The following is a 25,891-nucleotide window of genomic DNA, read 5'->3' as shown; positions in this document are numbered from 1 at the left end:
TTACGGACGCGGCAATACTAAATATTTCTATTTTATTTTTTCTATTTTTAATTTTTTTTTTATTCCTTAACTTGGGATTTTTTTTTTTTTTTTACATGTGAAACTTTTTTTATTTTATTTTTTCAACCCTTTTATTTTATTTTATTTTATTTTACACTTTTCGTCCCCCATAAGGTCATACAAGACCTCTGGGGGACATTTACTTCACTTTTTATTTATTTTTTCACAGTTGATTTCTCCTGTAACTGGGGCTGACATAGTAGCCCAGTTACAGGACAATGCACCCCTAGAGAGGCTGTACAGCAGCAATCCTGTGCTGTACAGCCCTCAGTGCAGGGCTGATCGAGGTCTCTGAGAGACCTCACACAGCTCCTGCACACTCCGGTCACGCGGTCACATGACCGCCGTGCCGGAACAGGAAGCGCACAGCGCTTCCTGCTCTGCAGACACAGCGCTCGGTGAGCGCTGTGTCTGCAGCGATCGGAAGGCAGGGACACCTGGGCACTGTCCCTGCCTTGTCTTAGGGTTGCCCTGCTGTCACTGACAGCGGGCAACCCGATCAGCAGCTGCACGATTAGCGTGCAGCTGCTATTTCTGACAGGACGTTTTAAAACGTGCTGTCAGAAATAGACGTCCGCCCATAGACTATAAACGTCCTATGGGTGGACGTCAGGCGGTTAAGATCTCACGCAACTTGCAACACAAATTCCATCAGTCCTAAATTTTTTGTGACAGTTGCATTGCAGTCGTGTGTTGTGCTACGACAGCATTGACAATCATTAGATCCAGTCGTGCAACACGTCGCTGTGCAGCCTTTTACAAAAAAAATTGATATGTCATAGATAAGGTTGAGCGAACCCGAACTGTAAAGTTCGGGTTCGTACCGAACTTTAGGATTTTTGGACCCCGGACCCGAACTTTTTCGTAAAAGTTCGGGTTCAGTGTTCGGCGCTTTCTTGGCGCTTTTTTAAAGGCTGCACAGAGCCAATCAACAATCGGTTAAATGTCTGACCTTAGAAGCCATCACAGCCATGCCTTCTAATGGCATGGCTGTGATTGGCCAGAGCAGCATGTGACCCAGGCTCTATATAAGCTTGAGTCACGTAGCGCTGCACGTCACTCTGCTGTTACAAGTGTAGGGAGAGGATGCTGCTGGACTTGTGATTTCAGGGAGAGAATAGGAGAGAATCTAACTCAGCGATCTACAGAGAAATAGTTGTGTGGGTGCAGGACACAATCGTTTTACCCTGCCCTGAGGCCATTGACCAAAAAAATAATAACTTTTATAATTCTGTTAGTCAGGTGGGTGGGCGGCGGCAGCCATTTTATGCAAGCTCAGTGTACCAACACTGTATCTGAGCTTTTGGGACATTGCAAATATTTATTTTTTTTGGCAAACTACATCTGGATTAGTCAGTGTGCAATTTAAGCTAGAAATACACCCATCATTTTCTGTGGTTTGAAAAACACACTTTTTTTCTTCAAAAAACTGTATTTTCGAGATCTGCAAGTGTTAAATTCAAGTTTGGGGGTTTAAATCGGGCATTTTGAAAATTCATCATTTGAAATACAGCCATTTTGTGCAAAGATATATTTAACTGCAGGCCTACACTAGTTCAACCGTGTGAGATACTCCCTCTACATACAGGGTTTTTGATTCAGGGATTTGAAATACAGCCATTTGAAATACAGCCATTTTGGCAAAGAAATATTTACTTCAGGCCTACACTGGTTTCAGGTCCTGTGAGATACTCCCTCTACATACAGGGGTTTGATTCAGGGATTTGGAAATACAGCCATTTGAAATACAGCCATTTTGGGCAAAGAAATATTTACTTCAGGCCTACACTGGTTCAGACCGTGTTGAGATACCCCCTCTACATACAGGGGTTTGATTCAGGGATTTGAAATATAGCCATTTGAAATACAGCCATTTTGTGCAAAGATATATTTACTTCAGGCCTACACTGGTTCAGTCCGTGTGAGATACTCCCTCTACATACAGGGGGTTTGAATCAGGCAATTGAAATACAGCCATTTTTAGATACAGACATTTTGGGCAAAGAAATATTTACTTCAGGCCTACACTGGTTCAGGCCCTGTGAGATACTCCCTCTACATACAGGGTGTCACGAGGGTATCAAGAGCCACGTCTGACTCTGTTATACCCGGGGTCAGGAAGTCGCAGCGGTGGCTGCGCGCTCTATATCTAAAGATCACGTTGTTTCTTAGTGATTGTTTCTGTGTTTGCCTTGCTATCCTTTTTGTCTCTCTCAGGATCCGTAGCTTCTCTTCCTGAGCTGGTTCTTGTCTGCCACTCCCTACCTCCTTATATTCTCCCCTCACACTTCTCTAGTTGCCAGTTATAGAGCTTCCTGCCTGGACATCTATACTGACCCACTGGAGTGGTGAATCCTGGTTGTCGTTCCTGAGTGCTACCCTCCGATCCCTGTTGGGCTTATTGTTGTCTCTCGTTTGACGCCCACCTGGGATTATATGTTGGGTCTGTGTTGTCTGTCCTCCCCTTGGTGTTTTCCCTTAGAGTTAGTGGTGCGGACTAGTGTTCCCATCGCCCTGTTCACTATCTAGGCTCAGCTCAGGGAAAGCCAGGCTTTTAGGCACGTGATCGGCGTACGGGTGAGGAACCCGTCTAGGGACGTCAGGGCAGCCAGGTGCCAGCCGCCAGGTGAGTCAGGGGTCACCACCTCCCTCTCACTTGGGCAGGGCCTTCCTCGTTCCCTCCCTCTGTGTCACGTATGTGATAGCCACGCCGACCGTGATATTATAACTGGCCCTTACTTTTTGAGAAAAAAATAAATAAAAATTATATAATTTTTTATTTTGTTGTTTTTTTTTTCTCTCTCTACTTAGAATCCAATATGGATCCTATTGATGCCTTGCAGAACAGCTTCAAAGCCTGTCTTTGGAGGTGGCAGGATGAAGGCGTCTGTTCTCCAACAACAGCAGCAAATGCAGCAGACCGCACCCCAGCGGTGCTATGGGTACCAGGTTGTCTCAGAACCCAAGGTTGCTCTTCCCGACAGATTTTCTGGGGGAAGGGACAAATTTGCGACGTTCCGTGAGGCCTGCAAATTATATTTTAAGTTGCGCCCTTACTCCTCAGGTCATGAAGAACAGCGGGTAGGGATTGTCCATTTCCCTGCTTCAGGGGGATCCGCAATCCTGGGCGTTCTCGTTACCCCCCTGGTTCTCAGGCTCTTTCGGTCAGTGGAGGGATTTTTTGGGGCTTTGGGTCTCATATATGATGACCCTGACCAAGTCGCCCTGGCTGAGTCGAAGTTACGGAGACTCCTACAGGGAGATCGGTCAGCAGAGGAATATTGCTCAGAGTTCCGTAGGTGGGCTACGGATACTCAGTGGAACGACCCGGCTCTCAGGGAGTCAGTTCTGCTCTGGGTTATCTGAAAGGTTAAGGATGCACTGGCGCTGTATGAGACCCCCCTTTCCCTTGATGCTGTTATGTCCCTCTATATCAGAATAGATAGACGTCTTAGGAGAGATCGAAAATTCCGGAGCAATTGGTTACCTCTCCCAAGCAACAGTCAGCCTGTACTGACTTAGATGAGCCTATGCAGCAAGGCGGAACTTCTCGTCAGGTCCGTCCTCCCGAGGTTCGCCGTAGGGGGGGGGCTTGTTTTTTCTGTGGGGGGAGGGGTCATTTCATTTAATGTCTGTCCCTCCTTTCTCAAAAACAAAAGACCGTCGGAAAACTACTAACCCCGGGCTGTGCGGAGGATGTCAGCCGGGGGGTATATGTTTCCTCCATACGAACATCTCAATTTGTGTTACCAGCGGTCATTGTATTTGGTGTTAAGTACGGAGTCTATTTCTTTTTTTCTAGACAGTGGAGCAGGGGTAAACTTGATTGATGCCCATTTGCCCGCACTATGGGTTTGTCTCTCTGTACGCTGCAGAGACCTATTCCCGTATTCGCTATAGATTCTGCTCCTCTGTCTCAGAGAAACCTCACCCACATTGTTCGTAATTTACACCTTCGGGTAGGGGACCACCATAATGAGTGTCTTTCATGTTACGTTCTGGAGGGCCTTCCCTCTCCGGTGGTATTGGGTCTTCCCTGGTTGGTAGCGCACAATCCAGTGGTGGATTAGCAGGCCAGGGAGATATTGGAGTGGAGTGAGCATTGCAGAGAGAATTGCTTAAATAACAATTGCTTAATCGCCTCCATAGCTTCCCTACCTACATTTATTTCGGACTTTGAGGACGTTTTTTCTAAAAAGGGTTGTCAGAAACTACCACCTCATCGTCCTTATGATTGCCCGGGTTAACCTGATTCCCGGGGCAAAATACCAAGTCCAGGTTGTATAATCTTTCGGTGTCCCGAGAGACAAGCCATGAAAGATTATATCTCCGAGAGTCTGGCTAAGGGACACATCAGACCTCTTCTTCACCGTGGCTGCAGGGTTTTTCTTTGTTAAAAAGAAAAGATGGGGGCCTGCGTCCTTGCTTAGATTTCCGTGAGTTAAACCAGATAACCATCCGTGACCCATACCCCTCTTCCTCTCATTCCTGACCTTTTTAATCAGATTGCGGGTGCTAAGTGGTTCTCCAAACTTGATCTTAGGGGGGCCTACAATCTGATTCGTATCAGGAAGGGGATGAGTGGAAGACAGCTTTTAACACCCCTGAGGGGCATTATGAAAACTAGTTATGCCTTTCGGTCTGACCAATGCCCTGCTGTCTTCCAACATTTCGTTAATGATATTTTAGTCATCTCATCGGCAGGTTTGTAGTCATATACCTAGATAATATCTTAATTTATTCGGCTGATCTGAAAACACATGAGGTGCATGTCAGGCAAGTACTGCAGGTCCTACGGACGAATAAATTTATATGCGAAAATTGAAAAATGTGTCTTCGCTGTTCAGGAATTACAGTTCCTGGATATTCTATTATCTGCTTCAGGTTTCCGCATGGATCCTGGGAAGGTCCAGCAATTTTAGATTGGGATCTTCCTGAGAACCTTAAAGCCCTACAACGGATTTTTGGGTTTCGCTAATTTCTATAGAAAGTTTCATTAAAAATTATTCAGTGATCGTTAACCCCTTACCGACATGACTAGGAAGGGGACGGATTTTTCCAAATGGTCTGACGCCGCTAAAGAGCATTTTCCTCTCTAAAGGAGAGTTTACCTCGGCAACCTGTTCTAATTCAACCTGATGTCTCCCAGCCTTTTATTGTCGAGGTAGATGCGTCAGAGGTGGGAGTGGAGCTGTATTGTCTAGGTCCGTCTCCTGGCAAATGGCGTCCTTGCGCTTTCTGTTCCAAAAAATTATCTTCTGCGGAGAAGAATTATGATATTGGAAATAGGGAACTGTTGGCGATTAAACTGGCGCTTGAAGAGTGGCGTCACTTCTTAGAGGGAGCAATCCACCCCCGTCACGGTGATTACGGATCACAAGAACCATCTGTACCTAGAATCGGCTAAGCGTCTCACCCCTAGACAAGCCTAGGTGGTCGCTATTCTTTACCAGATTTAACTTTGTAATCACCTATCGTCCTGGGGCAAAAAATACCAAGGCAGACGCATTATCTCGTAGTTCCCTGGAGGGGTAATGTTTGTGATCCGGTACCTATTTTACAAAGAGGAGTGGATGTCTCTGCTGTACACTCTGTTCTAGAGGGAAAGGTGTTAGAGGCTCAGGGGACGCCCGGCCTCTTGCCCCTCAGAGAAATTGTTTGTACCGTTAAACCTGCGTCTTGAATATTAAAAGAACATCATAATTTGGCACTTGCTGGACACCCGGGTAGTAAAGCAACCTTGGAGCTTTTATCTCGTCGTTTTTGGTGGCCAAGGTTGCGTCAGGATGTAATGGATTTCGTGTCCTACTTGTTCTACTTGTGCACGCGCGGAAAGTCTCTCATACACGTCCAGCAGGGTCTTTATTGCCACTTTTCATCCCCAATAGGCCATGGACACATCTGTCAATGGATTTCATCACTGACTTACCGTTGTCGGCGGGTAAAACAGTTATCTTGGTAGTAGTAGACAGGTTTAGCAAAATGGTACACTTTATTGCGCTACCCGCACTTCCTAATGCTAAAACTCTCGCTCAGGTGTTTATCAGTGAAATCGTGAAGCTTCACGGGGTCCCTTCCGATGTGGTTTCGGATCGGGGAACCCAGTTTATTTCTAAGTTTTGGAAAGCTTTTTGTTCCCGTTTGGGGGTTCACTTGTCCTTTTCCTCAGCTTTCCATCCTCAGTCGAATGGACAGACTGAGCGTACCAACCAAAACCTAGAAACATATTTAAGGTGTTTTGTGTCTGAAAACCAAGAGTTGTGGTCATCATATTTACCGTTAGCTGAGTTTGCCATAAATAATCATTATCAGGAGTCCACTGGCAAGTCACCATTCCTTGGTGCATATGGTTTTCATCCCCAATTTTGTACTTTCAAAGAGGGGGGGTCTTCTGGGGTTCCCGAAGAGGAAAGGTTTTCTTCATCTCTTTCATCGGTATGGCAGAAGGTGCAAGTTAACTTGAAAAAGATGAGTGGTAAATATAAATGCATGGCCGATAAGAAACGGTCGCCAGGTCCGGACCTAGGAGTGAATGACTATGTGTGGTTGTCTACTAGGAATATTAAGTTGAAGGTTCCTTCTTGGAAACTGGGTCCTAGGTTCATTGGTCCCTATAAAATAGTAGCCGTCATTAACCCTGTGGCTTTTCGCCTGGAGCTACCTCAGACTTTTAAGATCCATAACGTCTTCCATAAATCGTTACTCAAGAAGTATGTTCCACCTCTAGAACCATCGCCGCTGCCACCTCCTCCTGTCATTGTGGCTGGTAATCTGGAGTTTCAAATAGCCAGAATTGTTGATTCTCGTCGGGTCCGCCGCTCTCTTCAGTATCTGGTGCATTGGAGGGGTTACGGTCCCGAGGAAAGAATGTGGGTTCCAGCGTCAGAGGTAAACGCCAACAGGTTAATTCAGACTTTCCATGCCTCTCATCCGGAGAGACCTGGTCCTGAGTGTCCGGAGGCCCCTCGTGAAAGGGGGGGTACTGTCACGAGGGTATCAAGAGCCACGTCTGACTCCGTTATACCCGGGGTCAGGAAGTCGCAGCGGGTGGCTGCGCGCTCTATATCTAAAGATCACGTTGTTTCTTAGTGATTGTTTTCTGTGTTTGCCTTGCTATCCTTTTTGTCTCTCTCAGGGATCCGTAGCTTCTCCTCCTCAGCTGTTTCTTGTCTGCCACTCCCTACCTCCTTATATTCTCCCCTCACACTTCTCTAGTTGCCAGTTATAGAGCTTCCTGCCTGGACATCTATACTGACCCAGTGGAGTGGTGAATCCTGGTTGTCGTTCCTGAGTGCTACCCTCCGGATCCCTGTTGGGCTTATTGTTGTCTCCTGTTGTCGCCCACCTGGGATTATATGTTGGGTCTGTGTTGTCTGTCCTCCCCTTGGTGTTTTCCCTTAGAGTTAGTGGTGCGGACTAGTGTTCCCATCGCCCTGTTCACTATCTAGGGCTCAGCTCAGGGAAAGCCAGGGCTTTAGGCACGTGATCGGCGTACGGGTGAGGAACCCGTCTAGGGACGTCAGGGCAGCCAGGTGCCAGCCGCCAGGTGAGTCAGGGGTCACCATCTTCCCTCTCACTTGGGCAGGGCCTTCCTCGTTCCCTCCCTCTGTGTCACGTATGTGATAGCCACGCCGACCGTGATACAGGGGTTTGATTCAGGGATTTGAAATACAGCCATTTAAAATACAGCTATTTTGTGCAAAGATATATTTACTTCAGGCCTACACTCGTTCAGACCGTGTGAGATACTCACTCTACATACAGGGGTTTGAATCAGGCATTTGAAATACAGCCATTTTATGCAAAGAAATAGTTACTTCAGGCCTACACTGGATCAGACCGTGTGAGATACTCCCTCTACATACAGGGGTTTGAATCAGGCATTTGAAATACAGCCATTTGAAATACAGCCATTTTGTGCAAAGATATATTTACTTCAGGCCTATACTCGTTCAGACCGTGTGAGATACTCCCTCTACATAGAGGGGTTTGAATCAGGCATTTAAAATACAGCCATTTGAAATACAGCCATTTTGTGTAAAGATATATTTACTTCAGACCTACACTGGTTCAGGCCCTGTGAGATACTCCCTCTACATACAGGGGTTTGATTCAGGGATTTAAAATACAGCCATTTTGTGCTAAGATATATTTACTTCAGGCCTACACTGGTTCAGGCCCTGTGAGATACTCCCTCTACATACAGGGGTTTGATTCAGGGATTTTAAATACAGCCATTTTGTGCAAAGATATATTTACTTCAGGCCTACACTGGTTCAGGCCCTGTGAGATACTCCCTCTACATACAGGGGTTTGAAATACAGCCATTTTGTGCAAAGATATATTTACTTTAGGCCTACACTGGTTCAGGCCCTGTGAGATACTCCCTCTACATACAGGGGTTTGATTCAGGGATTTGAAATACAGCCATTTTGGGCAAAGATATATTTACTTCAGGCCTACACTGGTTCAGACCGTGTAAGATACTTCCTCTACATACAGGGGTTTTAATCATGCATTTGAAATACAGCCATTTTGTGCAAATATATATTTACTTCAGGCCTACACTGGTTCAGGCCCTGTGAGATACTCCCTCTACATACAGGGGTTTGATTCAGGGATTTGAAATACAGCCATTTGAAATACAGCCATTTTGGGAAAGATATATTTACTTCAGGCCTACATTGGTTCAGACCGTGTGAGATACTCCCTCTACATACAAGGGTTTGAATCAGGCATTTGAAATACAGCCATTTTGTGCAAAGATATATTTACTTCAGGGCTACACTGGTTCAGGCCCTGTGAGATACTCCCTCTACATACAGGGGTTTGATTCAGGGATTTGAAATACAGCCATTTGAAATACAGCCATTTTGTGCAAAGATATATTTACTTCAGGCCTACACTGGTTCAGGCCCTGTGAGATACTCCCTCTACATACAGGGGTTTAATATAGGGATTTGAAATACAGACATTTTGTGCAAAGATATATTTACTTCAGGCCTACACTGGTTCAGGCCCTGTGAGATACGCCCTCTACATACAGGGGTTTGAATTAGGCATTTGAAATACAGCCATTGGAAATACAGCCATTGTGTGCAAATAAATATTTACTTCAGGCCTACACTGGTTCAGACCATGTGAGATACTGCCTCTACATACAGGGGTTTGATTCAGGGATTTGAAATACAGCCATTTTGGGCAAAGATATATTTACTTCAGGCCTACACGGGTTCAGACTGTGTGAGATACTCCCTCTACATGTGAACAAGGCAGACATAGCAGAGCTGGAGAGGGTCCAGAGGAGGGCAACTAAAGTAATAACTGGAATGGGGCAACTACAGTACCCTGAAAGATTATCAAAATTAGGGTTATTCACTTTAGAAAAAAGACGACTGAGGGGAGATCTAATTACTATGTATAAATATATCAGGGGTCAGTACAGAGATCTATCCCATCATCTATTTATCCCCAGGACTGTAACTGTGACGAGGGGACATCCTCTGCGTCTGGAGGAAAGAAGGCTTGTACACAAACATAGAAAAGGATTCTTTACAGTAAGAGCAGTGAGACTATGGAACTCTCTGCCTGAGGAGGTGGTGATGATGAGTACAATAAAGGAATTCAAGAGGGGCCTGGATGTATTTCTGGAGTGTAATAATATTACAGGCTATAGCTACTAGAGAGGGGTCGTTGATCCAGGGAGTTATTCTGATTGCCTGATTGGAGTCGGGAAGGAATTTTTTATTCCCCTAAAGTGGGGAAAATTGGCTTCTACCTCACAGTTTTTTTTTTTGCCTTCCTCTGGATCAACTTGCAGGATGACAGGCCGAACTGGATGGACAAATGTCTTTTTTTCGGCCTTATGTACTATGTTACATACAGGGGTTTGAATCAGGTATTTGAAATACAGCCATTTTGTGCAAAGTAATATTTACTTCAGGCCTACACTGGTTCAGACCGTGTGAGATACTCCCTCTACATACAGGGGTTTGAATCAGGCATTTGAAATACAGCCATTTGAAATACATTCATTTTGTGCAAAGATATATTTATTTCAGGCCTACACTGGTTCAGACCGTGTGAGATACCCCCTCTACATACAGGGGTTTGAATCAGGCATTTGAAATACAGCCATTTTTGGCAAATAAATATTTACTTCAGACCTACACTGGTTCAGGCCGTGTGAGATACACCCTCTACATACAGGGGTTTGATTCAGGCATTTGAAATACAGCCATTTTGGGCAAAAAAATATTTTATTGAGGCCTAGTCTGGTTCAGACCGTGTGAGATACACCCTTTAAATACAGGGGTTTTATTCAGGTATTTGAAATACAGCCATTTCAAATACAGCCATTTTGTGCAAAGATATATTTACTTCAGGCCTACACTGGTTCAGGCCCTGTGAGATACTCCCTCTACATACAGGGGTTTAATATAGGGATTTGAAATACAGACATTTTGTGCAAAGATATATTTACTTCAGGCCTACACTGGTTCAGGCCCTGTGAGATACGCCCTCTACATACAGGGGTTTGAATTAGGCATTTGAAATACAGCCATTGGAAATACAGCCATTGTGTGCAAATAAATATTTACTTCAGGCCTACACTGGTTCAGACCATGTGAGATACTGCCTCTACATACAGGGGTTTGATTCAGGGATTTGAAATACAGCCATTTTGGGCAAAGATATATTTACTTCAGGCCTACACGGGTTCAGACTGTGTGAGATACTCCCTCTACATGTGAACAAGGCAGACATAGCAGAGCTGGAGAGGGTCCAGAGGAGGGCAACTAAAGTAATAACTGGAATGGGGCAACTACAGTACCCTGAAAGATTATCAAAATTAGGGTTATTCACTTTAGAAAAAAGACGACTGAGGGGAGATCTAATTACTATGTATAAATATATCAGGGGTCAGTACAGAGATCTATCCCATCATCTATTTATCCCCAGGACTGTAACTGTGACGAGGGGACATCCTCTGCGTCTGGAGGAAAGAAGGTTTGTACACAAACATAGAAAAGGATTCTTTACAGTAAGAGCAGTGAGACTATGGAACTCTCTGCCTGAGGAGGTGGTGATGATGAGTACAATAAAGGAATTCAAGAGGGGCCTGGATGTATTTCTGGAGTGTAATAATATTACAGGCTATAGCTACTAGAGAGGGGTCGTTGATCCAGGGAGTTATTCTGATTGCCTGATTGGAGTCGGGAAGGAATTTTTTATTCCCCTAAAGTGGGGAAAATTGGCTTCTACCTCACAGTTTTTTTTTTTGCCTTCCTCTGGATCAACTTGCAGGATGACAGGCCGAACTGGATGGACAAATGTCTTTTTTTCGGCCTTATGTACTATGTTACATACAGGGGTTTGAATCAGGTATTTGAAATACAGCCATTTTGTGCAAAGTAATATTTACTTCAGGCCTACACTGGTTCAGACCGTGTGAGATACTCCCTCTACATACAGGGGTTTGAATCAGGCATTTGAAATACAGCCATTTGAAATACATTCATTTTGTGCAAAGATATATTTATTTCAGGCCTACACTGGTTCAGACCGTGTGAGATACCCCCTCTACATACAGGGGTTTGAATCAGGCATTTGAAATACAGCCATTTTTGGCAAATAAATATTTACTTCAGACCTACACTGGTTCAGGCCGTGTGAGATACACCCTCTACATACAGGGGTTTGATTCAGGCATTTGAAATACAGCCATTTTGGGCAAAAAAATATTTTATTGAGGCCTAGTCTGGTTCAGACCGTGTGAGATACACCCTTTAAATACAGGGGTTTTATTCAGGTATTTGAAATACAGCCATTTTTGGCAAACAAATTTAATTGAGGCCTAGTCTGGATCAGGGCGTGTGAGATACACCCTGTACATACTGTCGTTCTATTCTACTATTATTTAAATACCAATTTAGGGCAAGATCCTAAATTAGAGAAATATGAGGAGAGCGTCAAATAAGGGACGTAGCCCAGGTCGTGGTGCTGCTGGTGGAGCTCCTGTTGCAGGGAGAGGACGTGGTCGATCTGTGCCAGCTACACGCACAAGTGAAACCCCTTCCTCAGGTGCGAGTAGGTGACAAAACCTGCAGCGGTATTTGGTCGGTCCTAATGCTGCTCTACGAATGGTGAGGCCTGAACAAGTACAGGTGATAGTAGATTGGGTTGCTGACAGTGGATCCAGTTCCTTCACATTGTCTCCTGCTGAAAGACCACAGTTGGCACCTGCAGCCGATGTCCATCAGTATTTCACCTCACCCGCTTGCAAATCAGCCAAGCAGACTGAGCCCCAAGTCATGCAGCAGTCTCTTCTGCTTTTTGATGACTCTGTTAGCAGGGTTTCCCAGGGCCATCCACCTAGCCCTGCCCCAGAAGTGGAAGAGATTGAGTGCACCAATGCCCAACCACTTATCTTTCAAGATGAGTACATGGGAGGACCATCGCAGCACGTCTCGGATGATACACAACTGCAATAGCACTCTGCAACCAGCATTCTGCCCTGCCTCTATGCTGGATGAGGCATCCCTGGATCCGATGAAAGCTGTAATGGCACCGGACGGGGTTAAAAGCAGAGTGTGCTTGGCGTGCATGCAGCACCTGCATTCCCTGGACTTTGTGTGACTGTCATGGCCCACAAACAGGTAGGAACTAGTGTTAGGGACCACTCCATAGAGGCGACCTTGACGTGGTGAGTGGCTTATTACGCTTTGGCCAAAATGTACACCAAGGCCTCATCCAGCATAGAGGCAGGGCAGAATGCTGGTTGCAGAGTGCTATTGCAATTGTGTATTTTTCTTTGTATATGTATTTCGCCATAGCGATGTGCACCTGCATATAGGGTTGTGCTGATTGAATGCCCCACATTTTTTCTTTGTAGTATATATTGGAGGCGTGGCGATCTCCATGCAGTCATGCACACCTGACCAGTCAATCTTTCCTGGAGGCTGGTTTTAAAGTCAGTATAAAACTGAGTCTGCATATATAGCACCTACCAGTAGCCATTTGGCTCCAGGAGAAGTATATAGTGGGCTCAGCATGCATGTTGGTACTTGCATCCCTGGATCCGATGAAAGCTGTAATGGCACCGGACAGGGTTAAAAGCAGAGTGTGCTTGGCGTGCATGCTGCACCTGCATTCCCTGGACTTTGTGTGGCTGTCATGGCCCACAAACAGGTAGGAACTAGTGTTAGGGACCACTCCATAGAGGCGACCTTGACGTGGTGAGTGGCTTATTACGCTTTGGCCAAAATGTACACCAATGCCTCATCCAGCATAGAGGCAGGGCAGAATGCTGGTTGCAGAGTGCTATTGCAATTGTGTATTTTTCTTTGTATATGTATTTCGCCATAGCGATGTGCACCTGCATATAGGGTTGTGCTGATTGAATCCCCCACATTTTTTCTTTGTAGTATATATTGGAGTGTGGCGATCTCCATGCAGTCATGCACACCTGACCAGTCAATCTGTCCTGGAGGCTGGTTTTAAAGTCAGTATAAAACTGAGTCTGCATATATAGCACCTACCAGTAGCCATTTGGCTCCAGGAGAAGTATATAGTGGGCTCAGCATGCATGTTGGTACTTGCATCCCTGGATCCGATGAAAGCTGTAATGGCACCGGACGGGGTTTAAAGCAGAGTGTGCTTGGCGTGCATGCTGCACCTGCATTCCCTGGACTTTGTGTGGCTGTCATGGCCCACAAACAGGTAGGAAATAGTGTTAGGGACCACTCCATAGAGGCGACCTTGACGTGGTGAGTGGCTTATTACGCTTTGGCCAAAATATACACCAATGCCTCATCCAGCATAGAGGCAGGGCAGAATGCTGGTTGCAGAGTGCTATTGCAATTGTGTATTTTTCTTTGTATATGTATTTCACCATAGCGATGTGCACCTGCATATAGGGTTGTGCTGATTGAATCCCCCACGTCTCGGATGATGACGAAACACAGGTGCCAACTGCTGGGGCTTTCGAAAGTGTGCAGACCGACAAGGAAGTGTCACGAGGGTGTCAAGAGCCACGCCTGACTCCGTTATACCCGGGGTCAGGAAGTCGCAGCGGGTGGCTGCGCGCTCTATGTAGAAAGATTGTGCTGTTTCTTTATGGTGGCTTTCTGGGTTTGCCTTGCAACCCTTTTTGGCTCACTCAGGGATCCGTAGCTCCTTCTCCTCAGCTGTTTCTTGTCCAGCACTCCCAACCTCCTTATATTCCCATCTCTCACTTCTCTGGTTGCCAGATATAGAGCTTCCTGCCTGGACTTCTATACTGACCCACTGGAGCTGTGTAACTGTGTTCCCTGGTTGTTGTTCCAGAGCGTTACCCTCCGGATCCCTGTTGGGCCTTGGTGGTCTGCTGTTGTCGCCCACCTGGGATTATATGTTTGTCTGTATTGTCTGTCCTCTCCTTGGTGTTTCCCTTTAGTGTCAGTGGTGCGGACTAGTGATCCCACCGCCCCGTTCACTACATAGGGCTCATCTTAGGGAAAGCCAGAGTTTAGGCACGTGATCGGCGTACGGGTGAGGAACCCGTCTAGGGACATCAGGGCAGTCAGGTGCCAGCCGCAAGGTGAGTCAGGGGTCACCACCTTTCCCTCTCCCTTGGACAGGGCCTTCCCATTTCCCTCCCTTTGTGTGACGCCGGTCATTACAGGAAGGCAGGGGTGAAGACTGGGTGGAAGATGATGTGGAGGACGATGAAGTCCTCGACCCCACATGGAATCAAGGTCATGCGAGTAACCTATGTAGTTCGGAGGAAGAGGCGGTGGTCGCACCGAGCCACCAGCACAGCAGAAGAGGGAGCAGGGTGAAAAAGCGGAGCGCCGTCCTCTAGACAGTACGCCTCCTACTGCCCACCGCAGCAAGGGACCGAGCACACCAAAGCCAGCTCCAAGGAGTTCCCTGGCGTGGCAGTTCTTCAGACAATGTGCTGACGACAAGACACGAGTGGTTTGCAAACTGTGCAATCAGAGCCTGAAGCGAGGCATAAAGGTTCTCAACCTGAGCACAACCTGCATGACCAGGCATTTAAGTGCAAAGCACGAGCTGCAGTGGAGTAGACACCTCAAAAACCAAGAAAGGTCTCTGGCTCCTCCTGCTTCCTCTTCTGCTGCAGTCACGGCCTCTTCATCCACCTCTGGAGTGACAGAGCCACCTGGCACCCCGCAAACAAAGGATCTGCCAGCAACACCAACACCTGGGTCACCAAGCATCTCCACAATGTTCCACGGAAGCGTTCAGCTCTCCATATCCCAAACGCTGGAGAGGAAGAGGAAGTACCCCCCTACCCACCCGCGATCACTAGCCCTGAATGCCAGCATTTCTAAATTACTGGCCTTTGAAATGCTGTCATTCCATCTGGTGGAGACAGATAGTTTTAAAGGCCTTATGGCGGTGGCTGTCCCACAGTACGTCGTGCCCAGCCGCCACTTCTTTTCAAGGCGAGCCATCCCTTCCCTTCACAACCAAGTAGGGACAAAATCAGGTGTGCATTGCGCAACGCCATCTGTGGCAAGGTGCACCTGACTACGGATACATGGATCAGTAAGCACGGTCAGGGCCGTTATATTTCCATAACAGCACACCGGGTAAATGCAGTGGCGGCTGGGCCTGAGGCGAATAGCAGTTTGGCGCATGTCATTCCACCACCGAGGATTGCAGGGCGCTTCAGTTTGCCTCCTGTTGCTTCCTCCTCCTACTCTGCTTCCTAATCCTCTACAAGCTCCTCATCAGGTCAGCATAACACCTTCATCACCAACTTCAGCACAGCCAGGGGTAAACGACAGCAGGCAGTTTTAAAACTTATCTGTTTGGGGGACAAACCCCACACCGCGCTGGAGCTGTGGACGGGCCTTGAACAACAGACCGATGAGTGGTTTGTGCAAGTCAGCCTCAAGCCCGGCCTGGTGGTGTGCGTTAATGGGTGAAATCTCGTATCAGCTCTGAGACTAGCCAGTTTGACGCACATCCCTTGCCTGGCGCATGTGCTGAATTTGGTGGTGCAGAGATTCCTTAAAAATTACCCCAATATGTCAGAGCTGCTGCATAAAGTGCGGGCCGTCTGTGCGCGCTTTCGGCGTTCTCACCCTGCTGCTGCTCGCCTGTCAGCGCTGCAGCGTAACTTCGGCCTTCCCGCTCACCGCCTCATTTGCGACGTGCCCACAAGGTGGAACTCCACCTTGCACATGCTGGCCAGACTGTGCGAGCAGCAGCAGGCAATAGTGGAGTTTCAGCTGCAGCACGCACGGGTGAGTCGCTCGGCGGAACAGCACCACTTCACCACCAATGACTGGGCCTCCATGCGAGACCTGTGTTCCTTGTTGCGCTGTTTCGAGTACTCCACCAACATGGTCAGCGTTACTATCCCACTTCTATGCCTCCTTGAAAAAACGCTCCTGGCGATGATGGAAATGGATGTGGCACAGGAGGAGGAGGGATCATTTCGTAGGGTTTCCGGCCAGTCATTCCCAAGTGGCTCCGAGGGTGGGTTCCTGCACCCACAAACCCAAGGTACACAATTGTCCAGCCAGGGCACAGTTCTGAAGGATGAGGAGGAACCATGTTCACAGCAGGGTGGAACCCATACCAGCTCATGGCCATCACTGGTGCGTGGATGGGGGTATACAGAGGACACAGACGATACACCTCCCACAGAGGACAGCTTTTCGTTGCCTCTGGGCAGCCTGGCAGACATGAGCGATTACATGCTGCAGTGTCTCTGCAACGACCGCCGAGTTGCCCACATTCTAACTTGTGATATTTACTGGGTGGCCACGCTGCTGGATCCCCGTTACAAGGACAACGTACCAGATGCAGCTCATTATTGATCTGAATACTAAAACCCTGTCCCAGCTTGAAGGGGAGATTGGTGAAGTGGAAACATCATTAGCCCAAAAAATGTCCACTAGCGAATTGGAAACCTCCAGAAAAGAGGTGGATGCACTTTTTATTAAATGGGAGGAGCAGATTAAAACCACCAAGATGAAGAAACTACAGAGGGACCGTCTAGATGTGGAGATGAATAGGGTATTTTGCTGGAAACACAGAGACCCGGAGGCAAGACTGAGATCGGCATCGGTAACCTCTATGACATCAAGGAGTGAGGATGGTAGCTCTGTGGTCTCTGATGCCAGAAAATACTCTCATAGAGCCAACAAACGTAAGGAGGCGAACCCCAGGGGGCCGATAGGGAAGAGACCCCCGGATGGGACGTCGGGAATGTTACAGGTAATCAATCTGTCTACATGGGTATTGACGGATGATCAGAGATCCATTTTGGGGAAGGGTCTCTCCTTTTCCCGCAGTAGTGATTTTGATTTGTTTTTGAAAGTGAGAGATGTGCATTTGTTCGCGCGCAAGCTGGTTTTAAAGAAATTATTTTATTGGAGGCCGGATACCAATTTTCCTACCCCACAGGAGCAAGAAGCATTGGCCACATTGACGTCTCTGTTGGAGGAGCAGGATATATCTGCTGACATTGGTGAGTTCCCTAAGACACTGTGTCCTAAATCTAAGAAATTCCCCCCATTGTCACTCTTTCCCAATATTGATTTATTTGTACAGATGGTGTGCAATGATTTGAGTAAAATTCCGGCATCCAATGCCATGGATAATTGCACTAAAGGGGAAAGGGTTGCCCTAAAGGAAATTAAAACTTGGAATGATGTGGTGATTAAAGGGGCTGACAAGGGGGGCAATATCGTCATCTGGCCCCGCACCCTGTACGAAAAGGAGGTTTGGAGGCAGTTGCATGACAAGTCTTGTTATGCTAAATTGACCTTCAACCCTACCATTAAATATACGGAGGAATTGAGGAGCATTCTGAATGGGGGTGTGTTGGAAGGTGTCATCTCTGCCAAACAGGCATCATATTTGTTGCAAGAGCATCCGGTAATTCCCACCTTATTCCTTCTTCCTAAGGTGCATAAAAATTTGCAAGAACCCCCGGGACGCCCGATTGTGTCGGGGACCAACAGTTTAAATGAGGCGGTATGCAAGTACATCGATTCTTTTTTGCACCCATTGGTCGAAGAGCTACCATCACACCTGAAGGACACTATGGATGTGCTCAGAAGAGTGGAAGATCTGCATCTGGACCCGATATGTTGTTGGCGACGTGTGACGTCGAGTCGTTATATACAGTCGTGGCCAAAAGTTTTGAGAATGACACAAATATTAGTTTTCACAAAGTTTGCAGCTAAACTGCTTTTAGATCTTTGTTTCAGTTGTTTCTGTGATGTAGTGAAATATAATTACACGCACTTCATACGTTTCAAAGGCTTTTATCGACAATTACATGACATTTATGCAAAGGGTCAGTATTTGCAGTGTTGGCCCTTCTTTTTCAAGACCTCTGCAATTCGACTGGGCATGCTCTCAATCAACTTCTGGGCCAATTCCTGACTGATAGCAACCCATTCTTTCATAATCACTTCTTGGAATTTGTCAGAATTAGTGGGTTTTTGTTTGTCCATCCGCCTCTTGAGGATTGACCACAAGTTCTCAATGGGATTAAGATCTGGGGAGTTTCCAGGCCATGGACCCAAAATGTCAACGTTTTGGTCCCCGAGCCACTTAGTTATCACTTTTGCCTTATAGCACGGTGCTCCATCGTGCTGGAAAATGCATTGTTCTTCACTAAACTGTTGTTGGAAGAAGTTGCTGTTGGAGGGTGTTTTGGTACCATTCTTTATTGATGGCTGTGTTTTTGGGCAAAATTGTGAGTGAGCCCACTCCCTTGGATGAGAAGCAACCCCACACATGAATGGTCTCAGGATGCTTTACTGTTGGCATGACACAGGACTGATGGTAGCGCTCACCTTTTCTTCTCCGGACAAGCCTTTTTCCAGATGCCCCAAACAATCGGAAAGAGGCTTCATCGGAGAATATGACTTTCCCCAGTCCTCAGCAGTCCATTCACCATACTTTCTGCAGAAGATCAATCTGTTCCTGATCGTTTTTTTGGAGAGAAGTGGCTTCTTTGCTGCCCTTCTTGACACCAGGCCATCTTCCAAAAGTCTTCGCCTCACTGTGCGTGCAGATGCGCTCACACCTGCCTGCTGCCATTCCTGAGCAAGCTCTGCACTGGTGGCACTCTGATCCCGCAGCTGAATCCTCTTTAGGAGACGATCCTGGCGCTTGCTGTACTTTCTTGGATGCCCTGAAGCCTTCTTAACAAGAATTGAACCTCTTTCCTTGAAGTTCTTGATGATCCTATAAATTGTTGATTGAGGTGCAATCTTAGTAGCCACAATATCCTTGCCTGTGAAGCCATTTTTATGCAATGCAATGATGGCTGCACGCGTTTCTTTGCAGGTCACCATGGTTAACAATGGAAGAACAATGATTTCAAGCATCACCCTCCTTTTAACATGTCAAGTCTGCCATTTTAACCCAATCAGCCTGACATAATGATCTCCAGCCTTGTGCTCGTCAACATTCTCACCTGAGTTAACAAGACGATTACTGAAATTATCTCAGCAGGTCTTTTAATGACAGCAATGAAATGCAGTGGAAAGGTTTTTTGGGATTAAGTTAATTTTCATGGCAAAGAAGGACTATGCAATTCATCTGATCACTCTTCATAACATTCTTTAGTATATGCAAATTGCTATTATAAAAACTTAAGCAGCAACTTTTCCAATTGCCAATATTTATGTAATTCTTAAAACTTTTGGCCACGACTGTACATCCATTAAGCATTCGGACGGGCTCAAGGCAGCGGAATTCTTCTTACATAGCTCCAATGTGGAGGTCAAGAAATGTAAGTTTATTATGTTACTTTTGGAATTTGTGCTCACCCACAATTTTTTCACGTTTGGGGGTCTCTTTTTCCTACAGCTCCGGGGCACAGCGATGGGGGCGGCCTTTGCACCCTCGTACGCTAATTTGTTCCTGGGGCTGTGGGAGAGAGAGATCCTACAGACAAGTGTGTTTTCCCTGGGGCTCAAGGTAGGTCCAGTACTGGGGAAGATACATTGATGACCTGCTTATCATCTGGCAGGGGTCCACTGATGAATTCAGGCTGTTTGTGGATGAGCTAAACAAGAACCAGCTTAACATCCGACTCACGTTTACGTGCAGCAGGAATGAGATTGACTTTCTGGATGTGAAATTGCGGGTGGATGCTGATGGGAGGATATCCTCGGATCTGTTCAGGAAACATACCTCGGTAAATTCACTTTTACTTGCACAGTCCTCTCACCCTAGGAATCTGATCAACAGTATTCCTGTTGGGCAGTTCCTGCGGGCAAGAAGGATTTGTTCCTCTGACTATCTTTTTGAAATTCTGGCTGACGATCTGCGGAAGAGATTCCAGCAGCGGGAGTACACACGACGCCCGATTGAGAGGGCATATCGCCGAGCACGCCAGGTCAAGCGTCCCGAACTCCTACAACCACGAGTACGGCGGGTTGCACGGGATGAAACACGTTTTATCACTACATACAACAATAACTGCACCGAAATAGGTGAGTTATTACTCAAATATTGGGGAATACTGCGCGGGGATCCACAGTTGGGACCAACAATTTCGGCTCGTCCACGTGTAACATTTAGACGGTCCAAAAACCTTATGGATCATCTGGTACGAAGCCATTACATAGTGAAACAACCTGGCCTCTTTGGGTCCAAGGGCCCCAGATGGGGCAACAAACCATGCGGGAAATGTGTGGCCTGTTGTAACATGGACAGGGCTGACATTTTCTGGGATACTGCGCATAGGAAGGAATATCGGATCACCCATCCTATTGATTGTGCGACTACTGGGGTGATATACTGGGCCTTATGCCCTTGCGATAAGATCTATGTGGGGCTGACGACGCGTCAGTTTAAAAAACGAATTCTGGAACACGTACTGGGTATTACAGCGGCAGCTGATATCACGGATGATGACCTCCTTATGACAATACCAAGACATTTTAAGGAAGTACATGGTTGTAATGGCTCTCTGTTGACGTTCAGGGGAATTGACCACGTCAAGATATCCCCTAGAGGAGGGAATTGGAAGAGGATTCTCGCCCAACGTGAATCCCGATGGATCTTCACCCTCAACTCCATTGCACCACACGGACTAAATGACTATAACAGCTTTGTGCCTTTCTTGTAGACTCCATCGTGTTGCGCTTACCAGGTTCCGGACATTCACTAGGTGAGTTTTTAGCAGTATGGTTTTAAATGTCTGCATTATTTGTTTTTAGCAGTTCTAGTGTTATGTCTTGTTACCTGCTTTTGTCCCTAACCCTTTGTTTGTTTAGTCTCTCTAGATTCTGTGGCTCATATAATGCGTCTTTGGGGTAGCACCACCATGTGCCGACTTGATGTATGCACCATCTGCGTGGAGTTGTAAACCCTTATGGATATTACATGGTTGTAGGCATACAGGATGTACAAATTATTAGTCCTGTATGGGACTCTCTGAGATGTATGTTGAGGGTTGGAGTATACACACATTAGCTGGGCCATATTGGGCTCGGGCCACCACGAGGGTGATGGCAAGGAGGTTGTAATTTTAGAATGGATATGGGTAAACTCAGCTGATGTACTAGGCATCTCCTGGCCTAGGTTGTATCAATTTTATAGTGGATGCATAAATGTATGTAGTGTCTTTGTTGCGTATATATATATGTGATATTTTATCATTATATTTCATTATTTATTTTTTATGGCACTTTCATTTCACGTTTTTTGCACAGTATTATTTTTATATTATTTATCATTTATTATTATTATTTTTGTCATTGATTTTTCACTTGTTATGCTTTGATGGGTTTTCTAATTAAACCCCTTAATTTTTTAATATTGTTTCATTATTTATTCAGTGGTCGAATCATGATTTTTGTGTCAGGTATATTTACTATGTATCACGTTTGGAAACTTACTAACTTATGCACATAGTGTCATTTATATATATTTTTCACCTATTATGCTCTGATGGGTTTTCTAATTAAACCCCTTATTATTTTTTATATATTTTTCATTATTTATTCAGTAGTCGAATCATGATTTTTGTAATATGAATTATGATTGTGGGTAGATATACAATTTAATCATGGCTATTTATTATGTGTCATGTATATTTATTATGTATTACGTCTGGAAACGTACTATATTATGCACATAGAGTTATGATTCTGATCATGGGTATATACACTGTACAATGATTATTTATTCACTATGAGTATTAATTTAATTATTATACATATTACACTGTAGATTTAATAATTATATATGTTGTCATGACAAACTCTTTGCATATGGAGAGCGTCACGGCATTGTTTTACCAGCTGTGATGAAACTAGTTTGTCCTCCTAGTATTGGGGTTGTACTTGACCTCTGCATCTGTTTACCTGTGGGGAGCCACACGCACATATTAGCAGGAGAGGTATGCGGGATTTACCTGTCCGCTGGTTGCTTGTACATAGTTGCTTAGCAACCGCGGACGCGGGGCCTGGGTCACATGGTTAGCGGGGGTGCGTCATCCCTACTTCCGGTCGCGCATCCGGCTTGCTGTGCAGGGCTGTTGCGGCGCGGGCTGGGGCTGTCTCGTCCCCGCGACTTGTGATCTAGCCAATGCGCATTCGTGGTGATGACGCATGTTGGGGGCCGGCATTAGGATTACGTCAGCATCTCTCAGGTGCGGCATGTTAGGAGAGTGATGGCCGCACCTGATTGGGTCAGAGAGAGGGGGTTTGGATATAAAGGGTGGGACGAATGGCAGGTCCATTGTGCCCTGTGATAAAGCCAGAGAGCGAAACGGTCGTCGGGCCGCTCCCCCTAGCCAGGTTGGTTATTTCATTGTTATGTACTCCATATGCTAATGCTGCTTGTGGGTTCACCGGTGTTCTAACTGTACTGCATACTATTTATGCTCCAGGGTCTCCTCAGTTTCCCAGGCTGGTAACCCTAACCTGGGATGAGGTGGTATCATTAATTTATGTACTGTATTTTTTTGTATATATGTTTAATAAAGTTTTATATGAACATCACTGCTGGCATGTTGTGCATTTATAGGAGATAATTAATTTGTGGCCGTGCAGTGCACATATTGGCTGGCGACAGCCGTTGTTGGTGTATTATTAATCCTCTACAAGCTCCTCATCCAGTCAGCGTAACACAGGCATCCTCAAACTGCGGCCCTCCAGCTGTTGCAAAACTACAACTCCCAGCATGCCCGAACAGCCTACAGGCATCAGCCTACAGCAGGGCATTGTGGGAGTTGTAGTTTTACAACAGCTGGAGGGCCGCAGTTTGAGGATGCCTGGCGTAACACCTTCATCACCAACTTCAGCACAGCCAGGGGTAAACGACAGCAGGCAGTTTTAAAACTTATCTGTTTGGGGGACAAACCCCACACCGCGCTGGAGCTGTGGACGGGCCTTGAACAACAGACCGATGAGTGGTTTGTGCAAGTCAGCCTCAAGCCCGGCCTGGTGGTGTGCGTTAATGGGTGAAATCTCGTAGCAGCTCTGAGACTAGCCAGTTTAACGCACATACCTTGCCTGGTGCATGTGCTGAATTTGGTGGTGCAGAGATTCCTTAAAAATTACCCCAATATGTCAGAGCTGCTGCATAAAGTGCGGGCCGTCTGTGCGCGCTTTCGGCATTATCACCCTGCTGCTGCTCGCCTGTTAGCGCTGCAGCGTAACTTCGGCCTTCCCGCTCACCGCCTCATTTGCAATGTGCCCACAAGGTGGAACTCCACCTTGCACATGCTGGCCAGACTGTGCGAGCAGCAGCAGGCAATAGTGGAGTTTCAGCTGCAGCACGCACGGGTGAGTCGCTCGGCGGAACAGCACCACTTCACCACCAATGACTGGGCCTCCATGCGAGACCTGTGTTCCTTGTTGCGCTGTTTCGAGTACTCCACCAACATGGTCAGCGTTACTATCCCACTTCTATGCCTCCTTGCAAAAACACTCCTGGCGATGATGGAAGTGGATGTGGCACAGGAGGAGGAGGAGGAAGAGGGATTATTTCGTAGGGTTTCTGGCCAGTCATTCCCAAGTGGCTCCGAGGGTGGGTTCCTGCACCCACAAACCCAAGGTACACAATTGTCCAGCCAAGGCACAGTTCTGGAGGATGAGGAGGAACCATGTTCACAGCAGGGTGGAACCCAGACCAGCTCATGGCCATCACTGGTGCGTGGATGGGGGGATACAGACGATACACCTCCCACAGAGGACAGCTTTTCGTTGCCTCTGGGCAGCCTGGCAGACATGAGCGATTACATGCTGCAGTGTCTCTGCAACGACCGCCGAGTTGCCCCCATTCTAACTTGTGATATTTACTGGGTGGCCACGCTGCTGGATCCCCGTTACAAGGACAACGTACCGTCCTTAATTCCCTCACTAGAGCGTGATCGTAGTATGCACGAGTACAAGCGCACGCTGGTAGACGCGCTGCTGGTGGCATTCCCACCTGACAGCGGGGGCACAGTGGAAGCACAAGGCGAAGGCAGAGGACGAGGTCTCCAACGCAGCTAGGGCACCGTCAGCACCTCAGAAGGCAGGGTTAGCATGGCCGAAATGTGGAAAAGCTTTGTCAGCATGCCACAACAACCAGCACCACCAGCTGATATGGAACGTCTTAGCAGGAGGCAGCATTTCACCAACATGGTGGAGCAGTATGTGTGCACACGCCTACACGTACTGAATGACGGGTACGCCCCCTTCAACTTCTGGGTCTCCAAATTGGGCACATGGCCTGAGCTTGCCCTTTACCCCTTGGAGGTGCTGGCCTGCAGCCAGTGTATTGTCTGAACGTGTGTTTAGCACGACTGGAGGGGGTTATCACAGGTTATATTTCCCAATGTTTTGGGGTGTACCCTAATTTTAAAAAATAAAATTTAAAACCAAAAAGCAGTGTTGGCTACCTCCTCCTCCTCCACTTCCACCGCCACCTCAACCTCCTACTCCATATGGACCTGGTCCTCCTAGATCAAGATTATTATTTTCTATTTTTAGGTATTTTATGTTATTTTAAGTCATTTCCCTATCCACACTTGCCATGCTGTTAACCACATTTTGATGACATTTGCAGCCCTCTAGCCCTTTCCATTACATTTTTACAGCCATCTTAGTGCTCAAAAGTTCGGGCCCCCATTGACTTCAATGGTGTTCGGGGTCAAGTTTGTGTCTCCCGAACTCGTACTTTTGTTCGAACCAGAACATCCAGGTGTCCGCTCAACTCTAGTCATAGAGACTTATGAAAAGTTTTGATTAGTGGGGGTCTACCTGCTGAGACCCTCACCGATCCCTAAAATGAGACAGGAGAAGCACTCACATATCTCACTGTTTCCTCGCTGCAGAGGATCAAATCAAGATGGCCTATAGACTTTCTAGCTTCTCTCTCCTTGTTCTAACGAACAGTCAGTCCTCCACTGACCTTTTCTGCCACTTCTGTGTTTTGGCTTACCAGTACCGATACTAAATATGGAGCAAATACTGAAAGTGGCCTAACGGACTAGTTTTATTTTAACCATAACTTTTTGTAGTCGTTGATATCTGTTGTTTTTAATGCTATACGGTAATAAAGACCACCCATATTTTCCCTATAGCATACTGGAGTCCGGTCAGCGCTGCAGCGGGAAGGGGCCAGTCCCCAAGTCAGTTAGCAGAGAAATCCCGGCAAGCGCTTTATGTTTCCATCAGGTTTATTGTATTCCATTAGATACAATAAGATATAACCCTGATGGAAGCATAAAGTGCTTCTCTGATTATTTCCCTATAGACGCAACATCAACGAGGTCTGATCTATATGACGGATCTGGTGGTACTGGCATGGGTGGGCTGACCAAGCCCTCCTCACAGCCACCGACCGG

This window comes from Bufo bufo, chromosome 4 (assembly GCF_905171765.1).
Source record: "Bufo bufo chromosome 4, aBufBuf1.1, whole genome shotgun sequence".
Lineage (NCBI taxonomy): Eukaryota > Metazoa > Chordata > Amphibia > Anura > Bufonidae > Bufo > Bufo bufo.
The sequence above is the reverse complement of the archived record's forward strand: the minus strand, read 5'-3'. Positions refer to the sequence as shown.